Source organism: Fundulus heteroclitus, unplaced genomic scaffold (genome assembly GCF_011125445.2).
Source record: "Fundulus heteroclitus isolate FHET01 unplaced genomic scaffold, MU-UCD_Fhet_4.1 scaffold_50, whole genome shotgun sequence".
In the NCBI taxonomy this organism is placed as follows: Eukaryota; Metazoa; Chordata; class Actinopteri; order Cyprinodontiformes; family Fundulidae; genus Fundulus; species Fundulus heteroclitus.
The window spans coordinates 2,078,276-2,089,610 of NW_023396923.1; the positions used below are offsets into that span (position 1 = coordinate 2,078,276).

At 45.4% G+C, this 11,335-nt stretch overlaps 1 long non-coding RNA gene across 1 annotated transcript; it reads right to left on the reverse strand.

Annotated features, from left to right (window-relative positions):
• Nucleotides 1-7,912: 7,912 nt before the first annotated feature.
• Nucleotides 7,913-8,443, reverse strand: LOC118560871. The gene is made up of 2 exons (XR_004929652.1): nucleotides 8,088-8,443; nucleotides 7,913-8,013 (listed from the first exon to the last, which is right to left on the reverse strand). It is a non-coding gene; the product is annotated as an uncharacterized LOC118560871 (long non-coding RNA).
• Nucleotides 8,444-11,335: the final 2,892 nt, after the last annotated feature.

The window sequence follows — 11,335 nt, forward strand, 5'->3', positions numbered from 1 at the left end:
CTTTTAAATCAGAAACATACTGGTGTGCCGTGTAGGCGGTTGTCACACTGACGTCTTCGGGCTGGTAGATGAGATGCAGGGGAAGGGTCATTTGTCTCCCTGTCATCATCTCGAAAGGTGTCACCCCTGTGGAGCATTGTGAGGTAGAGCGGATTAGCATTAGAACCAGGGGAAGCTTTATGTCCCAGTCCCTGCCATGGCTGCTGACATGTTCCTTTAACATGCTGACCATGGTGCATATCATTTGCTCTACCTGTCCCGATGACTGTGGGTGGTAGGGGATGTGAAATTTGACTTCCACACCCAACACGTCGAAACGTGCGGTCATGATGTTTGATGTGAAATGCGTTCCTTTGTCCGAGTCGATGGACAGGGGAAGGCCCCACTGGCTGAAAACGTGTTTTAGCAGCAGGACTGCTGTGGTGACAGCAGTGTCATTCGGTGCCGGCAAGCATCCGACCCATTTTGTGAAGCCGCATGTTATTGTCAGAAGATATTTGTTACCCCTTGACAATTTGGGAACTGGACCGATCCAGTCAATCTGCAAATGTGACCACGGAAATGTAACCCCCCTTACTGAAGCAGGGCTCGGTCCGGCGGTCGTGTGGGTTGTAACTGCCAGCAGGTTAAGCAGCCTTGTACATACTCCTGGGCCGTTGAAGTGCTGGGACGCCACGTGTTGGAGAGTTTTCAGATTAGCTTTGCAGCCCCTGTGTCCTCCTACTGCTGAGTCATGGACGGGTGTCAATGTGATCCCAAGTTCGTTTGAAACTTTGGGCTGAATGGGCTGAAACTCATAAAACAGCTCATTAAGTGCTGTTCTCTCTGTTTTAGTGGTCAGTGCATCAGCTTTTTCCAGCTGCTGCCTAATTTCTGTTTCAAAACCAGGGTAGGGCTCAGTGGATGAGTCCCGGTTCTCTGGTTGATTTGGTGCTGGTTCTGTTGGGTTGGTTGTTATCGCATACACCAACAGGTTTCCTTCAGCTTCAAGCGTTGCACCACAAAGGGATCCAGCAGGCAGAGCTTTGTGTCGCCTGATTTGGATCATGTTGGAATGAAAAGTAGACACGTCTGGAGAGTCCTGTCTGCTGGTCAAGGATAAGGGGAGGTCTCCAATGACGGGAATGCTCAGCTCAAAGTCGTGGAAGGAGCTTTCGATGAGCACCCCAAGGGGTTTCTTCGCCACCACTTGGATCGGCATATGGTTTGGATTCTCCACCAAGAGGTAAGCTGAGCGGTTGTTCAGCTCAAGCGGGGGTGTGCCCCAGATTACCAGGTTGGATTCCTGTAAGTAAGAAAGTGGTTGGAAGAAAACATGTGTGTTCTGTATTTGTTGTCCTTTCAGGGTGACTAATCTGATAGGTCCACCTGCAGTCTGTGGTGGCATTAGCACGTTTGTTTCGCTAGCCACCTGGCAAGCCTGTGGGATGGTTTGCCCTGATCACATGACTTCAGGGGTTCCCAGGAAGGAACTTGGGGTCATGTGAGTCTGAGCCCACAGGACCTGGTTACAAGTGTCCAGCTGTGCACCTGGCCGTACCAGAAAATCAGCACCAACAAACACTGGAGGATGTAAATTCTCCACAATGCTGAAAGGATGAGAGAGCTGTCGTGTGCCAATCTGTGCATAAAGTATGCACACCCCTGTTGCTTTCAGGAGCCGGCGAGGCCAGTCTGCTGAGAGCAAGTAGTGGCTGTGTTTTGTTTCAGCCAAAAGAGGCTTTTCACGGCACAAAGAGCTGTACAGATCTCTGCTGATCGCGGATTTCTCCGACCAAAGAGCCAGCAGCATGTCTGGCATAAATGTGCTTTCCAGGTGCACACCTTCAGCCACTCTGGGGATATAGGGTTCAACTCCAGAGTGTTTAAGTGAGCAAAGGAAAGATGTGTGGCTGCAGAGAGAAGTTCTCTGATCGCTGAGAAGCAGTGGTGTGTGAGAGCATTCGGAAATCGGCTCTGTTGAAGGCAGAAATGGTGCCAAGAGCTCTTTGGGCTTTTCTGAGCAGGTCACCTGGTGGATAGGGACGGATGGTCCACTTCCCGAAGTAAGAGGCTTGGGGGTCCCCACTAGGGCCCAAAGATGACCATGATGGCAGTCGATGAGTGGAGCTAACCTGTTCAACAGATCCTGACCCACAAGAAAAGGTTCTGTGTCCAAAGTACAGATGTAGATGGGGTGCACAAGGGTCATGTCACGGAAAGTGGTGTCTAACCACGCCCGTTTGGTGATGCATGACTGATCAGTCAAACTGATTCAGGCGGTTTTGTTCCTCCGGTGTCATTTTAAGAAATGACCTAATGACACCCTGGGCCTCCATTCCATTGGAGGGTTCTGAGCCTTCAGCTCCTTTAACTGAAGAACCATTTCTATCCATTCTTTGTCAGCTTTGGATAGCAACACAACAACTGTAGCTTAGCTTGGCACTACAAAAAAATAACAATGCTGTATTTTAGCTTAGCACTAAACAACAACGAACACAACACTGTGGTTTAGCTCAGTGCTAAACAACAACCTGCTAACCTGTTAAGTAGTTTCACATTAACTGTTAACAGCAACACACATTATGACTGACACTTTACTGCAGAAAGTGTGTTCAAATACGTGCGTTTAATCCGGCTGTGCAAGGGAAAATCAACCCTGTGACTTACAACTCCTATGTTTAGGAACGTTTAATATGCTTGTTTAACTTTCAGAACATTAAATGTAAGTGACATGGACCACTAACCTTTCGGCCAGTAATTAAGTGATAAAACTGTGGTTTAGTTTGTGATGTAAGTTATTTAAGAACACGTGCTCCACATGTGTGGAAAATAGCAAAGTGTTTTGGAATTTCAGGGGTGACAAAGAATGACAATTAAAACCGCTAAATTGCAACCTTAGTTTCAAAATCACAGCTCAATTTTTTTTACCACTTGTGGTAGGCAGAAGGGGAAGAGGAAAGAAAAAGAAAAGAAAAATATTTAATAATTAAAAAAAAATATTATAAAAAAAATAATTTTCAAAAGGAATAAAAATAAAATATGATAAGAAGTTGAAGAGAAAAATAAATACAATTAAAAACATTTAAATATTAAAAGGGAGTAACCATAAAGCAAGTTTTTAAGAAACTGGCTTTCAAATGATCATTCAGGGAAACTAAATGATCTCACCTGTCTTTTAAGCATGACTGCAACTACCTATCCTGGCCACCAGATGGAGGCATGGTGCCCTTTGCTTTGGGAAGACTGAGCTGTAATAGGGGGTTTTCACTGACGTCACTGGCCAACTTCCGGTCCGCCATATTGGGTGTCACACTTCCTTATCTCTAGTTGTCGTACACGTATTTTCGTATCGCGAATGGATAAGTACGCCAGCACGCTAGAGCGACCAGATAAGGACGTATATCTGAGGAAATGTTCCGTGATCGACCATATGGACCCCTATGCCCTCCACGGTGCCTTGTTTAGCCGTAATCCAGATGATTGGCCAAATGTAGAGCACGGCGACATAGTGCATTACCTGGTGTTCAGTGAAAACCCTCTGCACACTCTTGAGGAAATGAGAGCTTACAAGGGTCTAGAGGCTCACAACCAGTTCACATCTGGTTGGGTACGAGATGTCGAAGTTATGTACATCAAGGAAATCGCCATCATACGTGGACGGGTGAGTTTTAATAAGATGGTAAAAATGTAAACAATCTGACGCAAATGCGTCGCATGCTTCTGCGGTGGCTGACGGCCGGCGGTGCGTGAGGGCGCTTGGCTGCAGGGCTGATCGACGCCGCTCGCGGCTTTAATTATTTAAGCAGAACAATGACCAGTGCAAAATTAAGTTGTATTTACCGTATTTACGCCGGTAGGAGCTGCAGATCATAAAGCCAGCAAACAGTGGGAACACAGTAACTCGTTCAAAGGTAAGCTGTGCTCAGACGGGCTCTGGCACATGCTAACCGTTAGTGCTAACAACCACTCACGCATGTAATGTACTTTTAACTAGCTGCTATGTGTTTCAAACGTTTAGAACACACTCTCATTGACATCGGGATACTGTGGAAAGTTATGTTCGGTCGTCTTACAGCCGCGATCCAAGCGGGCCGACGACTCTTTGTTATCTCTAACAGTTGTGTTGCGCTGTTACAGCCCACAATACAGCAACGGTTTACATGTTTTAAATACTTAACAGTTAATTACCTGTGACAAAGTGAGCACCGCAGACTCTGGCGTATTCCAGCTTAACACCGTCCAAATCGGACCTGGATATCCGTGTCAGCCATAGGTGACGGCGTTGTTCAGAGAGCTGTTTTGTTTTTTCACACTGATTCACTATTACGGCTGGTAGGCGATAGAAAGAGCGTTGATCTCCACATCCACGGGCCGTGCAACCAACCATTAAACACGTTTTCCCCATTGTTCACTTCCAATACTGCCTAAGGCGTCATACAATGCAGGTCAACGGTGCGAAACGACTGACACCCAATATGGCGGACGCGCAGAGTAGTCACGTGAGCGTGACGTCAGCTGAAAACCCCCTATTACAGACAATGTCCAGTCGATGGGGAATTGTGTCCCTCATCAAAACAATTATGCTGCAATTACACACAAGGTCTCTCTTTTCCACACAGACCACGACACAGCAAATTATTGTACACAGCAGCAGACGCTAAATGGCGCTGTATGTTGTAGTCAGTTCAGTCTGACTAACTCCAGGTTTAGAAGTCAATATTCAAACCTCAGATTGTCATGGTTGGCTTTATGTATTTTGCCCACATGCAGAAGCACACTCGGGAGAAACAGGTGAAGTTTAAAGGTTTTATTTAAGAACCAGGTAACGGGAGGATTCTGCCTCAGCAGAGGCAGCGTCAGGTAACGGTCAGGGAGCAGGAAACCGGGTCGATCACTAGGGAAGAACGAGACATAGGTTAGCTGGGGAAATGTGGAGGGGAACTGGTCTGACTGAGCTGGATCTGCTGCTGGACGCAAGCTTACCACTCCATGGACGGAAGGCCGACCGGGGAGGAAGCGGTGAGGACTCAGCGCTAGCCGTACGATGGTGGCCCACAGGTGTCCAGGAGGCCAGTGGGTCGAAGGTGGGGTCGAGTCCGAGCAGCACCGGGGAATCCAGATGTCCGGGACAGCGAGAGGAACCAGGTGACTTTCCGGAGATGGCAGGGTTCCAGGGGAGGGGAACCGACTCAGGAGGAACCAGGAGGTTTGCAGGAGAGACCAACACCAGACGGAAGATGACGATGCTTGGAGCTCCTGCCACGAGAGACTTCACAGGGTCACGAGAGGAAGAGAACTGACACGAGGAGGTACCTGGGAGACACAGAGGTGAGTGATTAGTTCCTCTGGGAAACACAGAGAACGAGAGGCCAAGGCTTGTCTGCATACCACGACGGTAACACTCTGGCCTCCTCTCGCTGTCTGCGTGGTGTTTAAGTAGTGCTTCCCGATGCCGCTCAACCGCCCGCAGGTGTGTGGGCTCCGCCCACCAGTCAACCCAGAACACCTGTGGAAAAAGTCTGAGGCAGCAGAGCCGGCAGCAAGCTGCACGGCCCTGCTGGCTGAGTCCTGACACAGATTAACCACTTTAAACCACCACAAACACGTATATATTTAGTAGGAATGTTTCCTTAATCAATTATGGCTGAATAGCCCTTTTGGCAATGTGCTACAGTCAAAATGTGCTGGAATATAGGTTGTGTTCGATTCAAAAAGTTGCTGGTCATTCAATCTAGTCTAAAGGATGCCAGTAAGGTAGACGAGCCCACCCTTGGCAAAGCCAATTAATGTTATGCCAGAAGATGATTGAATATGATTATTATTATTAATTATAATTTGGTATTATAATTTTAATAATAGGTCATTCAGCTCAAATGTTAGCTATAACAAATATGATTCAAATAATGGTGATGCTAGAGCTATAAGCTTGTAATGATGTATACTACTAATGCATTTATTAATTAGCTGAAATGCAGTTTGTCACGTCCCGAACTAATGCAAACTGTCACGTCCTGAAGTGTCGTAACAACTCAGAGTCGGAGGCTTGCCAAGAGCCAGGAGGGGTGATGTCCTGGGTCCAGGTGCAAATCCAGTGATGCTCTCTCTCTTGTGCAGATGGCTTAGGAGGGTGGACAGGCAGGTCAGCTCTAGGAGGAGGACTAGCACTGCCAGACGATCAGGAACATCCAGTTCCCTTAGGGTTTCTAGGCTTGAGGTTTCTGTGGCGCGGGAAAATGGTTCTAGGGAAAAACAGAGATACAATGTTAGGTCTGGCTTGGAGGAAACTTGGAACAGAGTAAGTTCGGTCATGTACCACGCTGGAAGCGAGAAAGAACTGACGCTCTCGTCCTGGTCTCTGCTCCTTAAGAAGGGCTCTAATTAGCAGTGATGAGGAGCATCTGCCTGTCACACCCTGCAGAGAAGAGAGAGAGAGAGACAACCCGGCCTTGCACCCAGGCCTGGAGTGTGACAATATGTGACCATATCTAGTAATATCCATCCATTATCTATACATGCGTATCCCTGCTGGGGTCGTGAGATCTAGTAATATCTCAGTGAAAAAAAAAAAACTTTTAGAAGAGAGTTTGCATACCAGGATTTTTGCTTTCATGCCGTGGTTGTCTCCACTACCCAGTGCTGTGCATGAAATTCTGTCAGTGGGGCTCACATTTTTTAAAACTTTGTCCTGAACTTTATATCAGACAAGATATGAACAAGAACTGGTTCAAGTTGGAGCTGTGTGCTCCAACATATTTGTAGTAATTAGCTTCTTGTTAAGGATGAACTGGCACAACGGCTGCCTGCGAGCACATGCAGGGACCTTCTTGTTGAACAAGTGTCAGTTGTTCAAATTACAGGGCAGCCACCCATCACCCGAGGAAATTTAACCTGCCAAAAAATTCAGCAAACAGAAACATCTCATTTCCTCTTTTTGCTCCGTCTTTGTACCCTAAAGCAGTGGTTTCCAAACCCAGGCCCTGCATGTTTTAGGCATCTCCTTGCTTCCACACACCTGAGTTAAATGAATAGTTGATTAAGAGGCTTTTGCGGCACTTAGTGGCATGCAGCGAAGGTCATGCAATTATTTGAATCAAGTGAGCTGGAACAGATGTCTAAAACATGCTAAAGAAGGGTTTCTGAGGTTTCAGCTATGTCTGGCTGTCTGTCATACATTGTTGGATAATTTAGGGGTACTAGTACGTGGATGGGTGATCAACTTATCATAACGTAGGTAAGCAATGTCCCCTCTTTGATGTGCTGCTTTTAAGTCCGGCATTAGTTCCGCCCTCCTTTTTCTTACTGCATCCGTGAAGTCTTCGTTAATGAAAATCTTAGATCCCTTAAGTGCCTTGGTGCTCTGCAGAATAGTTGATCTGTCCTTGTATCGTAAAAATTTGACAACAATGGGCCTGGGTCTGTCTCCTCTATGTTTACCGGTGCGGTGAGCTCTCTCAATGTCAACCTTATGTTGAAAGTTTAGCTTTTCATTTAAAATAGTTTTCACTTTCTCCTCAGTCTCAGCCCAAGTCTCATTTGGTGATTCAGGAATTCCATCAAAAACCAAATTATTTCTCCTTGATTGCCCCTCAAGGTACTCCATTTTATCCGTGATAGTCATCATACCCTCACATACTTTAAATATGTCTGACTGCACCGTGTCATTTCGGTCCTTGTGCTTAGCACTTTCTACTTTAATGTCGTCAATGTCTTTCTGTGTAAATTGCAGACTGGTTTTAATGTCCTGTAGTTCTCGTGTCATTGCGTCCATTCTGGTGTTAGTAGTGTCCACAATGATTTTAACAAAACCCTTAAAATTGTCCTGTTGTTGTTGGAGTAACTCCATATACATTTGCTTTTGCTGGCTCAGCAACTCTTTGACTTGCGTGAGTGATACATAGTCCTCATCTTGTCTCCCGTCGGTCTTGGATCCTTTTGGAGGCATTATTTCGCTTCTTTTTGCCTGTCGCTTCCTTAAGGCTCCTGCTCAGCAGTTGGAGGCCACTGCGCTGTCTCTCTGTGAACACAGACACCCTGGGCCAGACGCGTTGTTCAAGCACAGCCGATCTCTCGCTGTTCAGCTAACTGTGGTGAGTAGCGGTACTTACGGACAAGGCAGAGTTTTACCTCTGCCTGTTGTCAATCCAACGCGTCGTTTTCCACTGGTTGTTTTCTCTGTTAGGTCGGTTAGCTGCCGGACGTTGGCCTCGTCCCGGTTAGCAGCCGTGATGTTAGTAAGCTAGCCGCAGCAAGCTAGCCGCACTGTCGCTCCCTCTGGTGGCGCCGCTCTTGGCTCACCGGTAACGTTGATTCACAAACTCCAGCTCTCGTGAAGCGAGACACGTAAGCGGGAAAAGAACCGCGATGAAAACTCACCTAATTAGTATTACACATGGAGCGTAAAAGTAAGATAAAACAGTGCTAAAACTGCGGAAGTAGCGGAGGTCAACCAAGGCTGCCAGCGCATGCGTAGTATGATTTCAAGCTGCGGCGTGGCATGGAGGCAATCAGCCTGTGGCATTTTTGAGGTGTTATGGATGCCCAGGATGCTTCAATAGCGGCCTTTAGCTCATTTGCATTGTTGGGTCTGGTGTCTTTCAGCTTCTTCTTCACAATACCCCACAAATTCACTATGGGGTTCAGGTCAGGGGAATTGGCAGGCCAATCAAGGACAGTAGAGCCATGGTCAGTACACCAGTTACTGGTGGTTTTGGCAGTGGGCAGGTGCCAGATTATGCTGTAAAATGAAATCATCATCTCCATAGAGCTTTTCAGCAGATGGAAGCATGTAGTGCTCTAAAATCTCTTGGTACACAGCTGCATTTACTCTGGATTTGATGAAACACAGTGGACCAACACCAGCAGATGACATGGCTCCCCAAACCATCGTTGACTGAGGGAACTTCACACTGGATTTCAAGCAACTTGGATTTTGTGCCTCTCCAGCCATTCTCCAGACACTGGCGCCTTGACTATCAAATGACAAAACTTGCTTTCGTCTGAAAAGAGGACTTTGGACCACTGTGCAACTGTCCAGTGCTTCTTTTCCATAGCCCAAGTCAGACGCTTCTTCTGTTGTCTTGAGTTCAGAAGTGGCTTGACCATGGGAATACGGCTATTGTAGTCCATTTCCCGGACACGTCTGTGAACGGTGGCTTTTGATACCTGGACTCCTGCTTCAGTCCACTGTCTTTGAAGCTCCCCCAAATTCTGAAAGCGGCTCTTCTTCACAATGCTGTTAGGGCTGCGGTCACCTCTCTTGGTTGTGCAGTGTTTCCTGCCACATTTCCCCATTCCAACACACTTTTTGTGAATGTGCTTTGAAACTGCACTTTGTGAACAGCCTGCTCTTTGAGAAATTTCTTTTTGTGTCTTACCCTCCTGATGGAGGGTGTCAATGATGGTCTTCTAAACAGCAGTCAGATCAGTAGTCTTCCCCATACTTGTGATTTAGTTTACTGAACCAAGCTGAGTGTTTTTCAAGGCTCAGGAAACCCTTGCAGGTGTTTCGAGTTAATTAGACGATTCAAGTGATTAGTTGAATAGCCTACTAGTATACTTTTTCACGATATTCTAATATTTTGAGATAGGATATTTGGGTTTCTTAACCTGTAAGCCATAATCAGCGATATTAAAACAATAAAAGGCTTGCAATATTTCAGTTGATTTGTAATGAATCCAGAATGTATGACATTTCATGTTTTTTAATTGCATTACAGAAAATAAAGAACTTTATCACAATATTCTAATTTTCTGAGACAGTCCTGTATATTCTGTTTTTAGCACGTGTTTCACACAGTAGGACCAACCTTCAGTTGCCGTTAAAATAAGGATCGGTTTCTATGTAAATAATCCCACAATGCAAATGTGATGGTACATAGAACGTTCAGAAAACTATTCAATAGATTGAGATGAAAGTTGTTCTAAGATTGCAGTCTTGTACCAACCGTTGGCTTCAGCCTCTGGGACTACCTAATCTGAATTAGCTACTGCAGATAAGATATTAACTGCTAATGCTAGAGTGTAAGTAAACACTTCAAAAGAGTTGTATGTTAAAACAAGAACATTTTAAGACCTTTGAAATGGTACCAAGACCATATTTTTGGGTTAAAGGGTTCTGGGTGTTTTAAATACTTAATTGTGGTCTAATTATAGCGTCTTAGTTTACATTAAAATGTGAACCAAAAACTCATGAACCAAAACAGAATATTCGTCACAAAAACTGTGATCTTTTAATCAACATCTTTTGTTATGTTGTGGTACAGAAAAGACCCAAGTGCAGAGAGTGGCTGTGCCAAAAAGCAGGGTTCTTTGATAGGAATTGACGAGAAAAACTTACAGGGGAAAATTGCAGGAGGAACATATCATTGAACAATAGCACTGACTGACTTTCTCAAGGAAGAATCTAGCAATGAAGAATGAAAAACAAGCAGCATAAATCCTGAGGCAAAGTTGGAAAATGACAAAGGAACCAGATGAGCCAAACAGAGGAGATGTGAAACAGCTGTAGCAGAGGAAGGCAATAAAGCTGAGGAAGAGAGATTAATTAACACTAATGTCTTGTTCACATGGCAAGATTTAAAAATTGTCAACTAATTTTGAAAACTTGAAAAACATCAAACAACAATATAAACTGGTACATTTAACAAGTTTGCTCCTACAGTGTGTAGTGTCTGGTCAAACAGGTATCATACAGAAACACTCAGGTGTCAGACATGTATAAAGTGACAGCTGAAGATAATAATAGGGGTTGCCCCGCCGGAACACCCGCCCAAGGACAACACAACCCAGGAACCCAGAGTCCCGGACCCACCCTAGACCCAGTCAGCGGCAGCACAGCTACCAGGTCAGTAACCCACGTCTGCCAACGCAAAACCTCCCAAGAGCATCACAAGCAGCCGCCAGAAGCTGCCCCAAAGCCTGATGTGGATCTGATGTGGATGCAGATGCTGTCTAAAGACTAATATAATCCAACAAAAGATCTCTATACTGATTGATACTGAGAATTGTTTTGCTTTTCCAATTCATGACGATAGTTTTCTTTGTGATATATAAGGCAGTGAAAGCCATGTAAACCGATTTTTTTTCCAAAGTGTTTTCGTCAAAGTTACCCAGCAAGCAAACTGAGGGGAAGGTGAAATTTTACAACTCAGGCACTTTTTAAAGTCCTTACATATCTGGACCCAGAACTTCTGAACAGGTGTCCATAACCATAGTGCATAAATATAACTGTCAGGATTATTGCCTGTGCACCTTGAATAGATATTAGATGGTTTTGTCTAAAGCTGACTGATAAATCCTCTTCCCATTTCATAATAGGAAGAGATATTGAATCATATAGTTTAGACAGTCTGTC